The sequence below is a fragment of the Rhinoderma darwinii genome, chromosome 8 (genome assembly GCF_050947455.1).
Source record: "Rhinoderma darwinii isolate aRhiDar2 chromosome 8, aRhiDar2.hap1, whole genome shotgun sequence".
Taxonomy (NCBI): Eukaryota; Metazoa; Chordata; class Amphibia; order Anura; family Rhinodermatidae; genus Rhinoderma; species Rhinoderma darwinii.
The window spans coordinates 109,397,253-109,421,803 of NC_134694.1; the positions used below are offsets into that span (position 1 = coordinate 109,397,253).

Below are 24,551 nucleotides of genomic sequence, written 5' to 3' on the forward strand. Positions count from 1 at the left end.
AAGGCATCTCTCACTCTGGAGGACCTGCCCTGTTCTGCATTACACAGACATTACATGGGAATTGTGTAATGCTTAATTTCCCCTGTGGTGGCGCTGCAGGGAAATTGAACACTCACTGCCAGGTTTCCCCACAGATTAAATCTGGTCACTGCGGGTCCCAGCAGGGGGGGGTCACTTTGTGATCATTGTGATTTATTAGCAAGGGACCCTTCTAACAAGTAGGGATTGTCATAAACGGAGAAACTCTTAAAGGGAGCCATAAAACTCTAAGTAGAGCATATAAAATAAGTATACACATAGGCTTCTTAGATTAGTTTAATTTGTAGTGCATTTCACTGTTAGTTAAAGATATTGTATGTATGAGAATACAAAAAGAGTACCGTATGTATTTTACACCAGAAACAGCTCCACTCTTGGCGGTGGGCAGGGTATGGTACTGTAGTTTAGCCCCATTGAAGAGAATTGGACTCAAAACTCAAGAATTGGCCCATGGACTCGAGTGGAAGAAAAGTCTCTTGTATGGAATCTCAAAAATACTTCAACCTGCGCAAACATAATAAATAAATTACAATACAAACAACACGTATATGGGATAACTAAATTCAGGTGAGCGCGTGTTGTCCTGAAAAAAAAGAAGAAAAACTGGAGGATTGAAAAGCTATCAGTCCAAGGTAATGTGCTGGAACTAATTGTCTCTCACAGTCCTCAAACGTTAGATTCTTTATACATGATTAAAGGTAGGAATGAAATTGTTCTCTCGATCTGATGGATTACACAAATATTGAAGTTTTCATGGATCGGAATTAATAACCTTGACTCATCCCGTCATCGGTGATCATTTCATTAACATCTAGGCAATGAGACTGTCCGCTTAGTTATTTCTGAAAATGCATATTTTACAGGCACACGTCTTTGACCTGTGTGCTCTCTCGAAGATGGACGGTGTGAAATGAAAACCTTTATAGCCTGCAAAAACAGAGCATAAAAATACATTGGAAAAAATGACATCATGACATCAACTCGAATGTGTGTTTTGTAATTATTATATTTATGGCTTTATTTTTGTATTTTTTGTATTTTTTGTATTTTTTTGTATTTTGTATTTTTTATTAAAGAATTCTTTCGGAGTATTAAAGCTTCCAGTGCTCCATGTAATACAGAATATATTCAACATAATGTGAGTGTCTGGGGAAGAACATTTTGCATTATTCATTTATATTAAATTTTGCCGAACATATTGCAACATTCATCTAAATAAGAACATGGAAAGAGCATTTTCTGGACGCCAGTAGTTCTGGTGGGCTACGTTATTTGGATTATGCTAAAAAAAGACAGTAAGAGTACAGTTGGAACTCTGAATAGTCACATAGCTTAAACATGCTCGCATAAAAAATTCATCGAGGTTATCATTTTGTGAATGGACCCGGTTGGCGCATAGCAAACAGTTATAATCGTACAGCGGACCTCTGGATTAGTCCACCAGACAGCAATGCATGTCAATAATGTTGAATTTTCAATGGACCAATCTAAAATTGCCTTTATTACATACTTGTGACAATGAATGCTTTCTTAAAGGGGTATGCCCACCATATACATAAATGCACGATCAGTGGTTGTCCGATCACTGGGACCTCCACGATCACTAAACAAAAGGAGTCATGGTACTCATCTAAACACCATGCCCCTTCTTGGGAGATACATGGGAGGTGCATAGACTATAATGGGTCAACCATTTGTCTTCTGAGAAAAGGTGAGCATGAAGGATGAAAGCTGAGGGGACGAAGCACTGACACAAGTGCAGTGGCCTCTTCCAATTTAACAATTGGTAGGGGTTTTCTCAGATCTCGAAAGACGAGCATATATTTATGGCATATCCTAGTGATGCCATAAATACACATGGTGCAAAATCTCTTTAAAGCATGAACTGGGCCCTCATTAATAATACAGCACACCCTGTCCTAGGCACTGAGCCTGAATTCACCCATTAACCCTTTGAGGGCCAGCTATTGTGGACCTTGGGAACACAACAATTTTTTTCATTTTCACATCATTGCGTTCTGAAAGCCATAACTTTTTTTTTTTTGGGTAAAACAAGTTTGATTTTTTAATGCCTCCAGTTTGGGGTACATATAATGTATTAAATAATATATTGTTATTTTTGGGGGAGAATATAAAAAAACATCAATTTTGCAATTGCTTAAATTGCATGATAACTTTATTCTGCGGGTTGATACAATTACAGCGATACTAAATGTATATTTCATTTTTATTTTTGTTGCTTCACTACGCTTTCACAATAAAACCACTTTTTAAAAAAAGAAAGATTTCCTTTTGAGTCCCCATATTCTAAGAGCCATAACTTATTTTATTTTTCCATTGACAGAGCTGTGGGAGGACTTGTTTTTTGCAGAACAAGTTGTAGTTTTTATTAGTACCATTTCGAAAAACATACTAGTTTTGATTCTGTTTTTTTGTGAGGTGGGATGAACAAAAACCAGCATTCCTGGCATTGTTTTTTATTTTACAGCATTTACTGTGCGGAATAATACTGTGTGAGCTTTATAGTGCGGGTCGTAACGTTTGCGGCAATACCAATTATGGGTACCTTTTTAATTTTTTTAATATACTTTTTATTAGAAAGAGAGATAGATGATAGATAGATAGATAGATAGATAGATAGATAGATAGATAGATAGATAGATAGATAGATAGATAGATAGATAGATAGATAGATAGATAGATAGATAGATAGATGGATATGAGAGAGATAGATTTACATATGGAGGCCCCAGCGAGATCTCATCAAAACCCACCTGATCCGGAACTAGTGTGGAATTTCCCTATGGAGGAAGGGAGAAAAAACCATGGTGGGTAAGCTATGGTCTTGCTATTCAAACTTTCTCCCTCTCTCTGTGGGGTAAATCCCTTGCGGATCTGGTGGGCAGCAGAGAATCTCTGTGAATTTGTCTGGGATCCTGTACGTGTTTTATGTGTGTGCTATATGTATGCTAAGTGTAGGATTGAAATATGATGGGAATAGCTGTTTGTCTCTGTTAGTGTCTAATTTGTGCTGTGTAAGGTAATGATGTATATAGGTGTATGCTTCTATTAATGTATGATATGAGCCATATCTGAGTCAGTGAAATGGTCCTCCCAAGTATGGTGTTAAAGGGGATTATCCCACCACAACTTCCATTACTAGGCTCTCCAGAACTGCTAGAAATCCTCACATAAAGGGTTAATAGTGAATCTTGTGCATAGCTGAACTTTAGAAAAGGTGGGAGGGAAACAGAGGAGGTAAATGTGAAGGCACTACAAGCCCTGTAAATTCTTGCATGTGCCTAATCCTGATTGGTCCTCCCACAGCTGCCTTATATCTTCTTGTAGAGATCTCGCTATACAGCTCATTCAGCTATGTCTGTTCTCATCCCCCTTCCCCCTCCCCTTCTCAATGTCTTGGAATGTCTTTGTCTGGTATTTTCTGTATATTTATTGTAAAGTAATAGTTTTAAGTGGGTATTGGCACTTGTAGGTTTAAAATATTTAGGTTGAACCAGAATAAGGTCATACATTTGTATGTAACACTTAGTTGTCAAATGTTTGTAATGTAAAAATTGGTCACATCTAGAGATTAAGTACATATATATATATATTTGCATTAATGGTACTCACTTCTGTTGATATAGCAAAAATTGCCGCTGCAGTGTGTTCTTAATTGTGGTGTATTCTGTCTGTGTTTGAAATATTGATTCCAGAAAGTCAGGTAGCCTTCCTCAAGAAAAAAAAAGTTCCAGAATATAATGGCCAGGATAGGGGAACTTTTGAAGCAAAATTTGGGTTAAAATTTCCAGGAATAGACCTCAAGAATTAGGAATCGCAACCCTGTCGAGGAGGTCGGGAAAATTGGCTCACTAAATAGAAAATCAGGTTCTGAGGACCAGGCGAGTAGAACCCGGGCTCTGGATATAGTGAGACCAGAGAAGGGAGGGTGGGCAGCAGAAGGAATAAGGGAGGGTTTGGAGCAAAGAAAAGGTGCAGAAAGTGAGAGGGATTGGAATTTGGAAGAGGGATAAGCTTGGTTAGAAGTGTCAGAGAAAGTAATGAAAAGTAAAAGGGGAAAATGTTGTAGTAGAACCAGATATAAACACACAAGGTCAGAAATCAGAGGAAAAAAAAACTCCCTGCAGCTAGAGATACAGTTGGAGATAAATCTACCACTATGATAGTCACCTCCCCCCAATTGATACCTCAGATACCTGAACTTCCACTTCCCCAGGACAGGAACAGGTTATATCCCCACCCTATCCCTATCTAAGGTATCAATATGGAAAAAAAAAAACTATAAGGGAAGGATCCTGGTTGTATCCAGATATCTACAGAGGGTTGGAGTACCCCATAGATAGACAATGTAATCCTATGAATGCCTTCTTTTGTTTTAAATGTAGAAATGCCAAAACACTAGGGGTTAATTAATGTTGGGGTGTTTGATCTCATGGACCCAACCTGAACATCAAGTAAATTGCCAGATGCTACGGAATTGAGGGACAAATTGATGGTAGGAGTACACCGGACTGTATTCAGATACCTGTGGAACAAACAATTTTGGTCCTAGGGGCATTAGAAGAGTGGGACAGAAAAGGGCAAATAAACCCCGGCCCATCATTATTAATCTAGTCCCAGACACCCAGAGCGATGCCAGACTGAGAAGAAGTAAATGGTTGTGCTTCATGTTTAAAGTTTTTCTTATGTTTGTAACCTTTGTTGTGGTACATGAGTTCCCCTGGTTTACAAAACTGTTTGACTGCTTCTTCTTATTCCTTTATTCCTTGCTTTCCTCATTAGGCCGGCCACCTAATGCTCTATTTATTCTCCCCTTTATATTTTGTCACCTGGGAACAATGCACCAAAACTAAGGAAATACTCCCAACAATATGAGCCGATATGTTAAACTATTGGTGTTTCTGTTTAACTATTTCACTTACCGGCACTAGTGCAGCTGCAGCAGGTTGTGTACTCTGAGCGTATAAGAGACCGGCCAGCAGCGACTCTAGTCTCTTAGGACTTATTTACACTAACGTGATATACGTCCGTGCAACGCGCGTGATTTTCACGCGTGAGTCGTACGGACCTATGTTAGTCTATGGGGCCGTGCAGACAGTCCGTGATTTTTGCGCAACGTGAGTCCGTTGCGTAAAAATCACGACATGTCCTATATTTCTGCATTGTTCGCGCATCACGCACCCATTGAAGTCAATGGGTGCGTGAAAATCACGCGCACCATACGGAAGCACTTCCGTGGGATGTGTGTGATTTGCGCAACAGCAGTCAAAAGTATGTTTGGAAACAGAAAAGCACCACGTGCTTTTCTGTTTACAAACATCCAAACGGAGTGTCATAATGATGGCGGCCGCGCGAAAATCACGCAGCCACACATTCTATGTGATGACACACGGAGCTGTTAAGTTCCTTTTGCGCACGCAAAACGCCACATTTGTTGCGTGCGCAAAATGCACACGCTCGTGTAAATCCAGCCTTATAGTGAAATCTGCATGGGATTGTGGAAGTTTTGTTGTTATGAAAGATCTCATGAAACAGCAATCAGAGGTAGGTGAGAGTGGAGACTGAAAGGTTTGGTGCTAACATGATGGGAGTCCATGGAATTGCAACTTCCTGATATTTAAGAATTTTGTTGTACAAATTATTGATTTTTCAAAGCTAAATTCAGGTAGTACCAGACTAAGGGTATGATGACTAGGAAAAAGGCAGAAAAATTTCACTTGACAGCTGAGGAATTGACAACACTTCAGCAGCTAAAGGAGGACATTTTTAGCTACATCAGCCTCAGCCATACCAGACTACATGAAACCCTTTAGCCTCTTTTGTCATGAGCCAAAAGAACATGCATAAGTTGTCCTTACACAACTACATGGGTCAAAACAAACACCATTGGGGTAGTACTCTGTACATCTAGACCCCGTGATCCGAGGGGCTCCGTCCTGCATCAGAGCAGTAGCAGCAGCAGAACTTTAAAAGATAAAGCAGCAGATATTGTACTTGAGAGCCCCCTCACCATCCAGGTACCACATACAGTGCAGGAAATGTTGCCACAGGGAGGTAAAAAATATCTATCAGCTGCAAGACTTACAAAATATGATGTAGCATTAGTTACACCCCCAACTTCACCATCAAAAGACGCTCAGTTCTGAACCCAATGACATTACTTACGCTTGGTCCAGAAGAGGAGAATGAAGAATGGGAAGAAAGGCTAGAACAAAAAGAAGAGGCCCATGAGAAAGCATCAGAGAGAGCAGAACATGAAGCTCAGAGAATGGTTATCATAAAATATCACACACATTTTCCTTATTTGATGATCCAGATGATATACAAGATTGTTTTGAATTAATGAAACAAGAAGCAAATGCACTTGATAATGTGGTGGAAACACCCGATGCTAATGTAGATCTTGATCTTTTTGTAGATGGATCCTGATCATATCACAATGGAGAACCCAAGACAGGATATGCCGTCACCACCTTGTATGAAGTTTTGATTCAGCAAACCACTCCCACCTGGGATTTCGGCCCAAGACGCGGAGCTGAAGGCAGTCACTGCAGCGTGTACACGGGCCGAGGGTCATACTGTAAGCTTTTATACGGTCTCGAGGCTTTTGATGTTGCACATGATTATGGCCCAATTTGGAGGAGCAGAGATTTTGTTGGCTTATCAGGTCAACCTGTGAAAAACAGTGAAGCTGTAGCAGCAATATTCAGAGCCTAACAGCTACTTAAAAAGGCCGCCATTATAAAAGTCTAGGCACATACAAGGGAGCAGTCACCTGAGGTCGTAGGTAGCCGAATGTCAGATGAGGCGGCCAAGGCAGCTGCACTGATGCCTCTCCCCACAATAATGCTATGAACCTGCTGAGGCAGGCTAGGGGGCGGCTAATATGTCAATGCTCAGATCACTCCAAAAACAGGCTACAATGGAAGAAAAAGGGGCAAAAGAGAACCAAGAGGGGCTATGGTAAAAAGAAGGTAAATTGTACCTACCCCTGGTACTATACCCTATGATGACACATTATTTAACACATGGACCAACACAAGGATGCAATGGTAAGTTTAGTTTCCAGGTTCTGGGTTGGCCCTGGGTACAACACTGCTACCCTATATGTGCAGACATGTCTTCTCTGTGCCGGCCATAAGACAGGGAGAACAGTAAAAGTCCCAGAGAAGCATACCCCAAGGCCATTGTACCCGTTCCAGCGACTGCAGATTGATTACATACAGATACCCAATGTTGGTCGGTATGAATATGTCCTTGTCTGCGTTGATATCTTTTCAGGATGGCCTGAAGCATGATCTGTGGTAACAGCGAATGCAAAAACACGGCTAAGAAGCTGCGCAATGAAGTGAGATGTAGGTCTGGTGTTCCAGAAACCATAGAAAGTGATCCAGCTACAGATTTCACAGGAGAGATACTTAGAAAAGTAATTTCAGCATTAAACATTGAACAAGCGTTCCATACACCCGATCACATCCAGAGTAGTGGGAAGGTAGAAAGAATGAATCCTACACTGATGTTAAAAATTCAAAAGGCAATGGCTGAGACGGGAAAAACCATGGACAGAATGCCTTCCTATAGCATTACACTCAGTCAGAGCCCACTGCAAATAGAAAGATAGAGTTGAGCCCATATGAGATATTGTTTGGGTGTCCACCAAAAACAGGACTATACCTTCCTCAACAGCTCAACATTTTTCACTCAGTTCTTACTGCATATGTAGGATCATTGAATTAAAATCAGATTTATTTTGTATCATCGTGTTTATGGTTCCCTTCCAGATCCAGATTCCCTTGCAGGTTTTCATTATGTTAAGCCCGGAGACTTGATAATATTAAAGAAACATGTCGGGAGAACTCTTGAGCCCAGATTTGACGAACCATATCAAGTCCAGCTTGCCACTCCCACTTCGGTAAAGCTTGAAGGGAAAGCTTCCTGGATATATACCAGTCACAGCAAGAAGGTTCTGAACCCCGAGGCTTCATCATTGTAACCTATCTCCTACTCCTCTGTATTACAACCTTAAATGATATCCTAAAAGAGAATTGAGACAGCAAGTTTATTAAATATCATCAGGCTGCAGTAAAAAATTACTAAATTGTGTCCGATTGTTGGAACTTGACACGATTACCATATGTGGACGAATGTTAGTGTCCCCTCTTCCAATAGTGGGGCATGTTTTTAACCCTTGATGGGTGGTCAACATTTCTAAAAGAGTGAACCCATGGATGATGGACTATAGACAAGAAATCCCAGGACGTTGGGAAAGAGTTAATATGACGGCACTTAAGTTGGAAGATACTAAATTGAAAATGAGATTTCAGAAGGCTTCAGATTATCTAGGCTGTAACATGCCATATTCAAATGACTGTTTGGGCCGGTATCTGCATGATCCAGTTGGAGATGGGCATCAATTTTCACGAAAGGAGAAAATACCACCTTTACCCAAAGGGGAGTTATTCCTGATCTTGGGGATAATTATAATCAAAGTGATCCTTCTATATACAGACAGGAAAGATATCATAGCCCCATGGGTAACAAGACAAGTGAACCCTGGTGCCTTTTCAATAATTCCCTAAGGCTTGTGGAACCAGCAGATATGATGGTACATCATATGAGTGGCGCCTTTAAGCTGCCAGATGATACCTATATATTGTGTAATCATAATGCATATAAATGGATACCTATGGGAGCAGAAGGAACCTGTACATTAAAGAGGCTCTGTCACCAGATTTTGCAACCCCTATCTCCTATTGCAGCAGATCGGCGCTGCAATGTAGATTACAGTAACGTTTTTTTTTTTTTTAAAAACGAGCATTTTTGCCCAAGTTATGACCATTTTTATATTTATGTAAATGAGACTTTCTAAAGTACAAGTGGGCGTGTTTAAAGTTAAAGTACAACTGGGCGTGTATTATGTGCGTACATCGGGGCGTTTTTACTTGTTTTACTAGCTGGGCGTTGTGTATAGAAGTATCATCCACTTCTCTTCAGAACGCCCAGCTTCTGGCAGTGCAGACACAGCGTGTTCTCGAGAGATCACGCTGTGTCGTCACTCACTTCCTTCCCCAGGTCCTGCATCGTGTCGGACGAGCGAGGACACATCGGCACCAGAGGCTACAGTTGATTTTGCAGCAGCATCAGCGTTTGCAGGTAAGTAGCTACATCGACTTACCTGCTAACGCCGATGCTGCTGCAGAATCAACTGAAGCCTCTGGTGCCGATGTGTCCTCGCTCGTCTGACACGATGCAGGACCTGTGAGTGACGTCACAGCGTGATCTGGCAGAAGCTGGGCGTTCTGAAGAGAAGTGGATGATACTTCTATACACAACGCCCAGCTAGTAAAAGAAGTTTAAACGCCCCGATGTACGCACATAATACACGCCCACTTCGACTTTTGTACTTTTACTTTAAACACACCCACTTGGACTTTTGCAAGCCTCATTTGCATAACTACAAAAATGGTCATAACTTGGCCAAAAATGCTCGTTTTTTAAAAATAAAAACGTTACTGTAATCTACATTGCAGCGCCGATCTGCTGCAATAGCAGATAGGGGTTGCAAAATCTGGTGACAGAGCCTCTTTAACTAGACTTCAGTCACCCACATGGGTATGCGAAAATAATGATTTTCCTTACAGTAACATACCAAATCATATGTTGTTCAAGAGGGAAGCTGACCCGAGTAAGGCTAAATCCCTAATACATGTTCCCTGGCAAGAAAAGTTAGGCCTATCACTCACACTAGTAGGGCTATCTGTAAGAAATGCACATAATATTGAAAAGTTTGCTGATTTATTTGACAATATTACAGAATATGTTTATGATGCTTTACATATAGCTAGCACATTTACCAGTCAGCTTATCTTAGTAACGAACCAGCATGCTATAGTCCTGGACTATCTCACAGCATCCGAAGGCGTTATGTGTCAGATAGTAGGTCCTGCCTGCTGCCGTTATAGAGAACCCTCTGGTCTGTTGCAAGTCAAGTATGATATCGAGCAGGCTAAGAAGGTAAAGGGAAAGTTCAGGAAAGTTAACTCTCAGGATAACTGGAATTTCAACTTGCCAGATTGGCTTAGTTGGCTAAAACTAGCTAACTGGTTTAAGGGCATGGATGGTTGGTTTTATGGAATATTACATGTAGCTTTGCAGGTATTTATTGTAGGAATACTTATTTATCTGATTGTCAAACTAATTGTTATGCTGATAAAGTGTTGTAATGGTTATAAAAACCCAACGCAAGTTCTATGTGTAGAAAAAGGAGAAACATTGGGACATAAAATAACTTCTACATCCTTTCTTCCAGTAACAGTTCACACCCCCAATTCATCAAGGATGATGGATGGATATGGCCTACTGTGATGTATGAAACTCTTCTCAAGTCGACATATGTGTCCATCATGGTGGTGTTAGGAAAGAATCAGATCATTAGGGATAGATTTGTGTGGCCAGGAACACCCCACTCTTAGGTAAATGATTTATAGATGATCTGTGGGAAAAGATCTCTAGTCAAGTTTGATGATCCCACTGTTTATATGGCTACCCGTGTAATCCGTGATATACCACAGTTTCGGCTGTAACTCATGATAGGTAGATTCCCTAATCTAATAGCCACTATACCCGTTTAGGAAGGGATAGGAGGAGTTTTCACCTTCAGAGGATATCGGGTCCCATATCGATAGAATAGTTGGATACAGTATTTTGTCAAAAAGAGGGGAACTGTTAGAGTAATTTGTATAAATTGTATAAATATTATCAAAATGACTGCATTATATTGTTTGAGATATGTATTAGATATGTTTTAATCTTCTCTTAAAACCAATATATTCCCTATCATTTGGGTAGGGTAAAGATGATGTCATCTGGCATTCTGAACTAATGAATACCAGATGTGTTTGAAAGGATTTAAAGAAGAAAGTCATTACCTTATATAGAAGTATATTTTTAATGTATGCATTTGTATACTTGCCATCATCTGATTGGTTAATGTGTGTTAAGTGAAAGCATAAACCTATAAATAAAGGCTCCTTTCACAGCCATTTGATGTGGATCTCCGCCTTTGCATTGCAAAGGGTAACATCTGCGTTGAAAATCCACTTCAAATCTACAACGTGTGAACTGAGCCTTACACAGCTGAGTCTGCGGTCCAGATCTGATTGAAAACCAGACGGGTGAGACTGACAGCACTTCCTCAGCGCTGTCTGTGTGCAGGCTCTGATTAGTGGAGCAACAGACAAAAGCCCCTGCTGATGCTCCACTAATCAGCGCTCACTTCACAGGGGAGAGGGAGAAGCATTGTACATCTCGCTTGCTCTCTCTCAGCCGTGCGGCCTGTGCTATCCGTCTAACCCACGCCCTTCGCTGGATTTACTAATATGTCTGGTAGGAGGCAGATAACGCCACCTGCAAGATGCCACCCTAGGGACTGGCTCTCCAGTGTTTAGTAGCAAATATAGCCCTGGCCAAGGAGCTCATTCAAGTGCCCTGACTCTTCTGGGGAGATAGGCGCATAGACTATAATGGGCCAAGTATGTACGGTTTCTTCCAAAAAAAGATGAGCATGGCTCATGAGACATAGAACTCGGATGAGTGCTGTGACCGCTACTTTTTTTAGCCATTGGTGGTCCTAGCAGTCGGAGCTTGCATTTATAGAATACCCTAGTGTTGCTAGAAATGTACATGGTAGAAAAACCTGTGCGACTACCCAGTATACAAACTCATACAGAAAAAGCTGTCAATCACTGTGTGTGGGCGGGGGAAGCCAGACTCTCAGGCTTTCTCGGTGAGTCCTGGCAGTCATTAAACAGCTTTTTACATGAAAATTGGAAATGATATCATAGAAAACTATATATTCCGGAGCTCAGCGTCTCCCCCTCTAGCACATACTGTCTTCAGATAGGAGGTTTAATTATTTAACATTTTGGTTTTTACACCTATGTCTAATTATTATTGTCCTATTTGCTTTGGGCAGATTTTAGTGTATGGTCCCCTGCCCTTCATTTGTCTGTACATCAGTCCTTTCTGCATGGCAGCTTAAATTATTGAGATGTGATTTCATTCTGTATACAATGAAAAACCCATATCCCATTTGATATGGAAAAAAGTTTGTCAGCTAATGGCTCTCACGTGTGTCCTTTGATCTGACGAGAGCCATAGGATTCATTAAAAGCACTTAGTAAACTCTTTAATGTGCCATCTAACTGCTCCTCCGTTGGACGTGAAAAGGCATAAATTAAAAACTTTACCTATCAGCACAGGTGGAGTCTGAAATAAACATAGCACTTAACTCCTACCCTGCCAGGAGATAGCAAATGACGTTCAATTTCGAGAGTGATCTGATTCTATGAAGGAAATGACGATAAATGATCGTTCATCACCGCCTTTTATGCATGGAAATTGCATGTGTTTTAATGTGTTTGTAATAATTTCCACATTGCTGTAAAAATGTTGAATTGTATGAAGCCGTAATATCCCACTGTCCTGGAAGAGGAGAGAAAGTGGACGACTGAAGAGACATCAATCCCGGGTAATGTGTTGGAATGGATTATTTCTTGGAGTCCTCAAACATTAAATTCTTGTGATGTGATTAAGGGAAGGAAGGATAGTGTACTCCTCAGTTGATGTATTGCTCCAACAGTGACATTTTTATGGATGGGAATCGATAACCTTGTCTCATTCAGTCATCAATGAGTATTTTAATAATTTTTTCTTGCAAGATAATCATATAGGAATTCTCATCAAGTTTAGGGGAATCTCAACATTAGGCTATGCTCAGGCAGGGCGGATACGATGTGTAAAAGTACACAGCGTATCCACCTTGGTACCCGCAGGTCAAAAAATTTTGGTGCAGTTTTTGGCCGGAATATCCGCTGCGGAAAACAGCAGGTAAAAAAAAAGGCTGTACGCATCCGTAGTCATGGTGACGCGTCCCTCTGATATCCTGCAGCCCGGCCTACTGGGATGACATTTCATCCCATGTGACCGCTGCAGCCTGTGATAGGCTGCAGCAGTCACGTGGGATGAAGCGTCATTCCTGGACGCAGAAGCAAAGAGAGCTGGATAAGTATAATCTTTTTTTTTTCTGTTGCAATTTTGCGGCGGAAATGCAGTTTTTTCCGCCGCAAGAATCGCAACATCTTCTATTTTAATTCAATGGGGAAAACCCACAAAGTGCTCCTATTCTGGCTCCGTACAGAACGGACCAGTATTGCCGCCATAGGCATGAGCGCCCAGAAAAATTATTTACAAGTGACAGCTGAGTACTACCGACGAACCACATTGCAAAACAGTTCTATTTGTGCTGTCCTTGGTTTTCACTTGGTAACTAACCTTTACTAAGTTAAGATCAGCAAAACATCCCCTTCCATTGTAAATCAGTAAGTGTTTGTGATACCGAAGCTACAATTTTGTAAATGTTCTATGCAAAGAGTAAATTATAGATGCAGTTTAATGACTACTTAGCAAAATAAAAGGTATATTTATTATGTATTTAACTGCAAAATTTCTCATAGCCCAGCACATCCTGCTCGAAATTCTGTATATAATTTTCTGGAGCATTATAAGAGCACATGGCCCCCAAACTCTGAAATGAATCCAGTGCCAAGCAGCCCTATTTGTTCGGAGCTGGGAGTAATGGCACTTTTGCCTGGAAGTGAAGCTGTTTTAATTTGTATAATATTTGGCACCTTGTGAAGATTCATAGCCGAGCGGCCAGGAAGAGGTTATAAATCTGCCTGTGGAATCAGATACTTTCACAAACAGCCCTCTGTTGCTGGTACATATTTAGTGAGAAATGAATGACGGCCGCTTGAGCTGGGAAAACCTGTAAGCTTCTTGAATTCCAAACACTTTGGTGTGTGCCGGGCCGCAATATTATAAAGTACTGAGATGAAAACAACAATGGCACTAACCTTGGCGCTCAATACAACATTAAAGAGGACTTGTCACTAGGCCATAAAATGGGAACGGTTTATCTGGCATGAATCCCACTGTCCCCCTGATTTTAGTGCTATTTTTTTTTTTGTTCCTGAGTCCCCCCCCATTCCCGAAATATGGACCCCCGTTGTGTTGGCACGCTAAATGCTAATTCCCTGTAGTTAGGCAACAGGGTGTGAACTACACCTCCCGAGGAGGAGCCAGCTTCACAGCCTTTGGCATGATCTCACCAGAACAACCTTATCTCGCGAGACCACACTGAGTGAAAACTTCAAAGTGGGTCTGAAGCTGCCTAGCAATTATTGGACAGCGTCAGAGTCTGTGAAGCTGGCTCTGCTTTGGGGAAATTTGTGTACTTCACACCCTTTTAGCTAATTTCAGAAGATTAGTATAGGGTGCCAACACAATAAGGGGTCGTATCTCAGGAAAGGAAGAGGCCCAGGAACAACAAAACAAAACAGCCCTGGATTCAGGAGGAAAGCGGTATTCAGGTCAAATAAACAGTTTGCATTATATGACCTAATGACAGGTCCTCATTAAGGCAGCACTACCACCACTCAATGATGTATGTACCATGGAGGCAGATCATGTGGCGACTATAGGGCCCTTAAATAGAGGTAGCCCAGCCCTGGTTTCTCCTATTCCATCACCTATGCAGGACTCCCCAGTAACGGTTTTGTTAACAAAAAAGGAGTGCAGGAATTGTTGAGGGGAAAGTAATACCATGTCCTTAGGTGGCACTTTGTCCTCAGTGAAAAAATTAGGGAACATAATGGTGATCTTAGTAGGGGAGAATATCTCCTATGACTGGGTTTGCCGCAGTGCAGACTTGGTGTGCTCTGTCGTGTGCATGAATGCCTCCTTTTTCTAGTACTGGGTAGCCCTCAATAATCCATTTACAAAGTCATCCATTTGAAAACACATGGAATTTTTATATTTAGGTAATGGTGTCTTCAGGTAATCCCTATCAAGCTGCCTCAGTATTGTTTATATATGCAAAGGTCCTTTCACAAGGTCCAATTTGGGCGGTGAAAACGAGCGCCGATCAACGAGACAGCACGTCGATCGGCGCGTTTGCACCTTCCACAAGGAGCAATGATCAGAATGGGAATGAACGATCATTATTACGATTGTTCGGCTCTATACATTTCTATCATGTCAGCAGCACATCTCCCTGTTTACACAGAGAGATGTGCTGCTGACTGGCGACCATTTTATTGGCCGCACAAACTTGCAGATTAGTCGATGAACTAGTGTTTGCTCATTCATCGTCTGATAGTTGCCCTGTTTACACAGGGCAAATATTAGGAACAAGCATTCATATGAACGCTTGTTCACCCGATCATCGGCCCGTGTAAAAGGGCCTCTACTTATTAAAGGGAAGAAACAACCACTTTGGACTCAGTTGCCTAAAGTAGTGTTTCTCAACTCTGGTCCTTAAGTACCCCCCAACAGGTCGTGTTTAGATGACTTCCTACAGAGATAACACCCGTGGCAATTACTGAAGCATTTACAATAACTATAGGTTAAATCCTCCATAATCCATAACACTATCATTACATATGAATGCATGCTTGCGAGAAATAGCAATGCGGTACCTAAATTACATCAAGCTTAGAAATGCTGGTCCTAATTCCTCTGTGGTGACCCTACGCACTGACCTCCCATTGTGTCCCCTATCTGGTATTGCATTGTTTTTTTGTACCACTTCTATGGGTTGTCCGATTTGGAAAACCCATTGTCAAATACTCTATTAGCCTGAGTGGAGAGCAGCTTCATAGAGTATCTCTTGCTCTGGAGGACCCAACATACCTGTGCACTACACAGACAGCCTGCTTATTTCAATGGGCACTGTGTAATGCTTAATTTGCCCTGTAGCCGTGCTGCAGGGGAATTTAACACTTGATTCTAGGTTATTCTATGTAATAATAGAACCCTGGCTTTCTCCAACTACTTCTACATGTCACCACCAATGATGAAAAAGCATCTAATACCTTCATTCTTTACACATTTGTTATATGGGTCCTCAAAAAGTCTTCATACTTTTTCCTGGACTAAGACAACCAAGGGTTGTGTATTTGTCCAAAGTAACTTGTGGTTTAATGGCTTATGAACTTTGTATTTCCTACTAAAAAATTAATAAAGAAAAATTAAAACTTAACATCTACATCATGGAGTTAATAAATAATCTACTACAAATGTACATTAAGCCCCTGTATTGGTTAATGCTCAGTGATACTTAAATAAACTAAACTAGACAATTGCACTGCCCTCATACTAAGCTCAGCTTGATATTAAGGATTAAGTATGATCCCACAAGAGTTTTACAATATGGCTTGACATTTACAGTATCTTATGAATACCTGGATATCTTGTGTGCTTATGGCACTTTCGGTTCAGCTCATGTTTGCTCCAACTAGAAATGGGTTAAATGCAATAGGTTTTGTTTTTGTCTCTTTTTCGATATTTCTACATTTGATAGGTTAGTCAAAAGTAGGATACAGAGGGTAGGATTGCCGGATCAGACTACACAATGTTGTTTGTAGTCTGTTACCATAGATACATATAGGTTTGTACACACAAAACAATGGGATATTTGATTTAATTAGAACTTTAATTGAAATACATTGGAGCAATAATAAATATGATGGAAAAGGTGTTCATATCCATAGCCACTAGTATATTGTTCCCATTGTTTACATTGCAAAGCAACTCACTGAGGTTGAGACTTTAGATCTGGCAGTGCTCTGAAACAACAGGTCTAGATGTACCTCCCTCTTCCCCTCCCTCTTCAGTCACAGCTCTCCATTTGCACATCAACGTTATCTCAGATATATCCTTGCGCTATATTTGTGCGTGCTGCAGTGTTGTGGATTAAGAGGAGCCTTGATTCGCCAAAAAAACAACGTTGTTTTACTTAATACAGAACCCCAGCCAATATTTTAGTTGCAAGTAATTCTACAGCTTCTTATGAAAAAAAATATAAAATATTGTTCCATGTTTCTTTAAGAGAATGTATTTTTTTTCCTAAATAAGAATATTGATGAATACAGACCAAATAAAGTTTTCAAGAAATTTATTTTTATGGATTTTTATTCGGCGCTGTCTGGTCAGGTCCTCCCTGAGGGATTCATGTGATCGGCCAGACACATGTTAAGTGCACGTCGGCCTATATGATCTGCAGATGTCTGCTTTTGGCAAATTTTGCCTTTTTGTCTATTTTTTCGAATGTGACGCCTTTCACATTAGATGTCCAATCTAGCTTTGTTAGGCCTTATTGTCCCCTGACGGTGCATTATCTACGCACGAGCTGCGATGTCATCCTCATGTCTTTTAACTCATTAATACAAATACTCAATAAGTGAACAAAACAACTGGATACAGTTGAGCGGCTCTGCGAATTCGACTAACAAGTAAATATGGGAAATGCAACTGACAGAGGGTGGGAAGAGACGCAGAAGAGGAAAATCAGCAGCGAGGTGGAAAAAAACCCAGAAGAATATAAAAATGAGAAATTTACTTAAAGGAGGAGAGAACGTGTGTAGACGAGAGGAAAAGAGCAAGCAAGAGTGAAACATAGAAGCCCAACATGACAAGCATTTAAAAGCCGGCCTGAGGGGAGAACAAGGCAGCATTATTGCATGCTATCTGTGGGATTCCTCTAAGCGTAGAAGCCGGATGCTACATACACCTCCAGGCAAAACATTAATGGGGGAATACAGGTTTCTAAGCACACATTTCTCGAAATCTCAAAGAAAGTTCATTTGTGCATACAAACATTAGTAGACCTCCTGTAATTTCCACCGTAAAACCTCTTACTCCTTGAGAAGAAGGCTATAAACCTCACATTGATTCGCTTACATATACAATTCCTTCAAACCAAACTTGACTATTACATGTGGTATACTATGACCTCATGCGGGGATCCCGTGGCTTTATGTGTAGTGTCCTCTACAAAACATATGAAACAAACACATTTAAAAAGGTTGTCCTTTGACACCCCTATTTTTAATTTTATGGCTTGTCAGCCAGGGAAGTTTTTGGGGGTCCTAGCTCTTAGAATGAGGGGTCCCAAGACCCATAATTGGCTGGAGAGCCGGATGAGCATGCACCGTCCCTCTATATCGAGATAGATGGTTACTGTTTAATTTGGTTGTTTCCAACCGTCCTATTCTCAATCACGGATGGAGAACTGTCCTTCCGTCAGTTTATATACAGTACTTCTATAAAGTGTTGTCATGAGTTGTATGGTCATCTTTATAATGAACCATTACCTCTGGCAAAAATTAAAAGGTCCAGAAAAGGGAATATTTCAAAGATGACCAGACAGTTCATAACTCCACTCTGTTATGGCACTTACCATGGAAGATGCTGGAAAGGACCCCTGTGATGTCCACATCACTCTAGGATTTTGGGCGGAGGCTAAGCTTTTTTTTTTTTTAACCTGGCTCGAAGATTCAGTTCACTGCCCTAGCCTGGGATTTGGGCTTATCCTGTTTCTAGAAGAAAGCAGCCATGTTTTTTTAATCCTGGCCAACAAGTATTTGAGGCTTCATCTGGGCAACCTCTACTTTAACTAAAAACCCACTGAAAGTTGCGGACGACCTCTCATTTTTTAATCTCCTCCAGGCTACTTTTTTTTGTGGTGCTCTGTGACAACCAACCTGTCCCGATGACATCCCAAGCTGCTGGTTTAAATGAGAGATCCGGCATCATACATTTGCCTATAAATTAAGGTGCATTCCTTTCTTGCTAGTTGTTCTTTGTTTTGACCCTAACTCCTGAGCTTCACCTTGCCTGCCTACGCATTTCGCCCACGTCTTTCTGACTGTTGTTTAGTACATGTACTTTGACCTCTGGGTTTTGATCCCTGGCTTGTCTCCTAGTTACTGTATGTCTTTTGTCTACTCCTCTGACTTGATGCATCGTGATCCTTTCTCCTATTTATGACTCCTGGCTTCGCTTTCCTGATGTCAATTCCTGGCTTTGTTCTGACTTTTCTCCAACAACTGTTTCAGAGGTTCCTACAGCGTCCCCTGCCAATTGGTGGCTAAAGGAATCCGACCGGCAAAGACTATACCCCCTTATCGAGTTAATGGGGTGAAGAACTAGGAGATTCATTAGACTCTACACATCAGTTTAGCCATTGTCAAACCAATTTCAGTTTAAGGACCCACTTCTCCGGTGGTCTCTTCTATAACATCATGCTGGTGTACAGTCTGCAGCCTATCTTGTTTTTTCCTATGGCTCTCCAGCATCATGCTCACAGAATATCCTATAAAAATATTTAGTTTTTTTTATCTGTCCACACTGCCCTATGTAATGCGTGGACAAGGCATCATGGAGCATGTAGTTACCAATGATTTCTACAACGAAAATGGCAGACAGAAACTGGATTATGTCTTTCTGTCCAGGTCACAATGTCATGCATCTGCTCTTTAACTAACAGGGTTGGCATATTTTTAGATGCCCTAAGTTAAAGAACATTGTCCATCGTCCTTGTAAGCCAAGAGCTGAGATCTTAATCAAACTGACCTCCTTCATAAAATTACCTTGCTCTAATATGTAATATAAATAGGGGTCGTCTAAAACGAAAAATCTCCTTAAGTTGCTCTCGTTTTGTCTGGGCCCGTACCCTACTATGGGTACGGCACCACAGCGTTCTGTTATATTTTAGTGGCCCTGATTTGATGGACAGCTGATTATAATTGGATTGAGAATAGATTTTGATTTCTTAACCGATAAGGTGTTGGGTGTCAAAATATTGGAAGAAAAATAGTTTACACAATTTTGATCTCATCAAAATACAAGTTAGGAAATATGTGAAATATAATACAGCGTGTTCTTCTTCTATGGTTCCGTGTGGATCTTCAAAAAAAAAAACACAATCAAAAGCTGAATGTCTGGCTTTATATAAGCAAAAGTAGATTTCACTTTGACTGATGCCAGATCTACTACTGGGCTTCCAGGATAGTGTACAAATAGTAACAAATCTGCACCGCCTCTGCCTTGTTAAATGGAAGATAAAGCTCAGTATTTCTTCGCAGTTTCTTGTCTTTGATAGTTCTTATTTTATTCTCTTATTCCGAGTCTAGAAACAAGTCTTGACAGAGTAAGAGTGAACTAACTAGAGCGCACTGTAGGAGAGTGTCAGACGGGGCGGATAATGCCTACATTTTGCAGTACAAAAAAAAATTCTTGCATTTATTAACTATAACACTATGAAAGAAGCTTTAGCAGCATTAGGAACCAGATATGTAGGGAGATTCGGGGGCTCAAAGCCTTTATATAATGGGGGCGTAAGTACCAGAGATGTGGAACATGCAGCTGCTATGGGGCCCTTGGAAGAGGGGGCCCAGCCCTGTTTGTTCTCATCCCCTTTGCTACTGGGAGGTGAGATTATGAGCAGACCAACTGCATTATTAGTAACCAAGAAGTCGAAGAATTGGTCAAAGGGTCGTGAAAAGGGTGTGGTGAGAGAAACAAAATAAAGGTCCTTCTATCCTAGGTGGAAAAAAACAACCTCATAGTGGTGTGACAATTTTTGTCTTTTCCATAGGGCCTTCTATCTTATTTGTATGTCACTGTTGCAAAAATGTGACCTTTGTTTAATGTTACACGGGTTAGACGTTGTATTTTTAACAAATGTTATGTTTATTAAAGAGACATGTAAAATGTTATAGAGTAGAGATTGGGGTGAATGCTACACTTAAATTTCTTTAATTCAAGTGTGCGCCCTGTTGATGAATCTGGAGCCCGCTGCATTTTAGGAATGAGTGGCGCACCAATTGTACGATGCACCAAAATGAATTCATAGGCACTGCAGTCATTTTTTCAGTTTTTCCTTTTCATTATTTTTCTGTCTATATGTTTTATGGAGGGATGAGTTGCAATTTTTAATGACACAAATTATTGTGCTATTTACTGGCTTCATTATGTCCCCAGGCTGCCGATAACCAACCGGACTCCACCATTGCATCTGGCTGATGGACTGATGGAGGGGGCTGCTCCCCTTTTTTATGACTTAGCTGCCGCAGTCACTATTGACCGTGGCATCTAAGACTTTACACTGCCGATATTGGAGTTATCTCCAATCCCGACTTTCGCAGTGAGATGTCGGCTGTAACAGCCATCACCCGTTGTGCCCAGCTCGTAATCCCGCTCCATACACCCTCTTGGCAGCTGTGATGTACAGTTATGTCATATGTCGCCAAGGGGTTAATAAAAATCCCCCATTGTGTATTACTTAGCTTAGAAGGCAACAGCCCAGCCCTGGTGGGCCCCATCTATTTTTCTACTGGGTGGCCCAAACCTGCGTAAGATTCTCCTCTCCAGAGGACCTGCATTGTTAGCAAGCAAGGAAAGAGCATGAAAGGAGAAACAAACGCTAGGCCCTTCTGTCCTGGGGGGGCAAAAACCTGACACCATAATGGAGCCAATTTTATTCTTTGGTATGGAGCAACCTCTCTTCTATGTTTTGATCTAAATTTGAGGGTAGTTTGGTCTAAAAAGTATTTCTGAGGTGTCATCTGGATCTTTGAACTACTAACCTGTGGTTTTGTGGAACAGAAAAAGTCTTTCAAGAAATTCAGATATGTCATTTATGGTTTTTAATCCTCATCGGGTAGCCAATATCCTAAGCGTCTCAGTCACTGGAAATGTACCTGTCACTAACTGAACCCAGATCTGTCTTTTTCTTACACTTTTAATTAATTTGTCAGAGGGAGATGAAAAAAGGTGCGAGAACACAGACCATTTCTTATTTTTAACTCTATCCCCTGTAGCTGGAGGTTCAGGGACAGAAAATAATCCATTCGAGTCTTGTTGTCCTTAGCTGATGTCTTCCTCTACCTCTGGCCTTGATTTGGAGAGCAGCTATTGAACCTGAGCTGTTCACAATCAGCCGATCAGTAACATCTTGTCAACAAACCGTTGACCTATTTCATTGACACCATGGCCCTGTGTATCGATCTTCCCCAGGGCTGAGTGTTCATGTACAGCTCAATTATTCATCATCTGTCATAATTGGGAGAAATCTGTCCTTTGTGGGTAGTTTCAAAGAGAAGAACCTAAAGCCGGGTGCGTGGGTGTGGGAATCCATATACCACAGCTCTTCTCTGTAGGTCGATATGAGATTCATGTACTTAGCATACACTTTACTTATAATATTATGATGCTAAAAAAAATTATTTAGGCTCATGTGAAAAAAACATTGAGTTTATGGAGTCATAATAAAAGGTGAGGAATGATGTCATCGCTTGGGTCACTCAGGGATAAAACCTCTCGTGGATGTTATGCAGTACATTTTATTGGATCTTTCTGACCCATTAGTAAAACCACTGTCTTATATTTTTCAATGTACAATTTGATTATTCCAGTTACAGATATGGTAAGAAGATTTTTAAAGGGGATATACAGGATTAGAAAAACATACGTCATGACATATCAGGAGGCAATGGATAAAATAGATATCACTGAGTTATATAAAGAATAAATTGCCGAATGCTCTCAACATTCACGAGCTCAGGGTTGTATGTAACAGGACTGGGTCATGGTTTAAGAAAGGCAATAAAGATCAAGATGTCAACACAAACCAAAGATGGTGAAAGGACTTAGGTTCTGAAGATCAATAAAAAGATTTCTCTATTGATTTATCATTTCGAGAAAAATGCCTACTGGGAAGAACCCTGGAATTCAGTTTTGGGCTTCAAATTCTAAGAAGGATATAGGAGAGCTGGGGAGGGTTCAATGGCGGGTGACTAGATTATTAAATGGGATGGGATGTGTCGCTTACAATGAAAGGTTAGAAAAATTGGGCTTGTTCAGCTTGGAAAAATAAGAAGCTTTAGAGGTGATCTTATTATATATACTTATGTATAAGTATATGTGTGGTCAATACAAAGAACTAGCACGTGATCTTTTTTTTCAACAACTTTACTAAGGGTCAGGGGGCAGTCATTGCGTGTGAAGAAAGACGTTTCAGACATCAATATAGGAAAGGGTTCTTTACAGTTAGAGTAGTCAAACTATGGAATGACAGACCCCAAGAGGTAGTGATGGCAGATACAATGTCAGCATTTAAAAAAGGGCTAGATGTTTATTCACCAACGAATGGCATTGAGGGTTATAACTAATCTAGCAATGGAAGACATGGAAAGGATTGAGAAACGTTGAACTTGATGGACCTGAGTCCTTTTTCAACTTATGTAACTACTATGTATGTAACCCCTCATTTATTTGAATGTTAAGAAACGTTCCCTGCCATGTGAGCATTCGTTAGTGGCGATCTACCGACATATAACTATTACAGCATCGGATGTCTGGTGGGAAGGATGAAATGTTCTTACTGTGACCCGAAAGTGTCCAAATCACAGGGGATGTGTTATATAAAACATTAGAGTTCATATTACAGAGATATCACTGGGTTAATTAAAGCAGAGTCTCGTTGAATATCTCAGCGGTACCAAGGGAATTCCCTCAGCCTCTGGAAACCACAAGTAAAAATACACAAAGCTCCATACAACACAGAACACAATACGATGCTTTCTTCCTCCACGTCTCCCGGCCTCTTAGTGCGCTTAATGAGAGCTAATTTGTACGGACACGTTTTCCCACATATTCCAGCATCCCATCAGTTAAGGAAACAAAATCAGGTCCCTGTCCATTAATTATTAGCCGCGATGCTTTTACTTCCCATGGGCAATATTAATTAATTATGTAATTATACCTTTCGATTCTCTCTCCCGTGCCGTTTCATTACACACATGGCTATTTTGTACCAGAAAATGAGATGTACAAAGAGAACGTTACTCAAGAACATACAGTAGATATCTCACCGCCTGATATATAAAATGTTCCTCACCTGATTACAATTTTCCTTATAAGATGCTTATTCTTAAATTTTACAAGATGGACCCTAGAGATCTGCAAAACAATAGACAAGTTGGTTGCTAAGGGGGTTTATATAAATATTAATATGTTATAGTTGGTTAAAAAGAGTTTGAGTTAGTGAAGCCCGGATGAAAGGCAGATTAGGCCACAATGGGATTCTTAAGGGCAAATTATTCCATTTTAGACCTCACTGAACACAACGTAATGCACATGGGTCCAATAGGATCGTTCATCTGGATCTTTATCCGAATAGGATGACAGTGAACCAGTCACACAATGACTATAAATTAGGGCTTTGCAGTGTTTGGCCATAATACATGTTAAATATTTTAGAAAATTACCTAAATTTTGTAAAAAAAAAAATTACTTAACCCAATACAACATTAAAAAAGGAGAAAAAGAAGTATTTCCTGTTGCTAAACCAGATATGGATAAAACCAAAGAAAGGCCCGTGTAGCATGTAATTACTTATGTCAAAACTGTCTTCTTCGTTATACCGGCAACTGGGGGGTGCGGCCCCCTCACAGATTGAGAAAAAATTGATCTAAATAATAGTGGAGAACTGATTTGCCGTCTTCAAGGTTTACGTCAAATTGAGCAGATTTGTGCCATGGAGAATGGATAGAGGATCCCATTTTTTGAAGGCTTGCTCATCTCTAAGT

General features: G+C 40.6%; 1 long non-coding RNA gene across 1 annotated transcript; it reads right to left on the reverse strand.

The window, feature by feature from the left end:
* Positions 1–331: 331 nt before the first annotated feature.
* On the reverse strand, positions 332–23,928 carry LOC142658857 (uncharacterized). The gene is made up of 3 exons (XR_012850205.1): positions 23,861–23,928; positions 15,993–16,126; positions 332–966 (listed from the first exon to the last, which is right to left on the reverse strand). It is a non-coding gene; the product is annotated as an uncharacterized LOC142658857 (long non-coding RNA).
* Between the last annotated feature and the right edge of the window lie 623 nt (positions 23,929–24,551).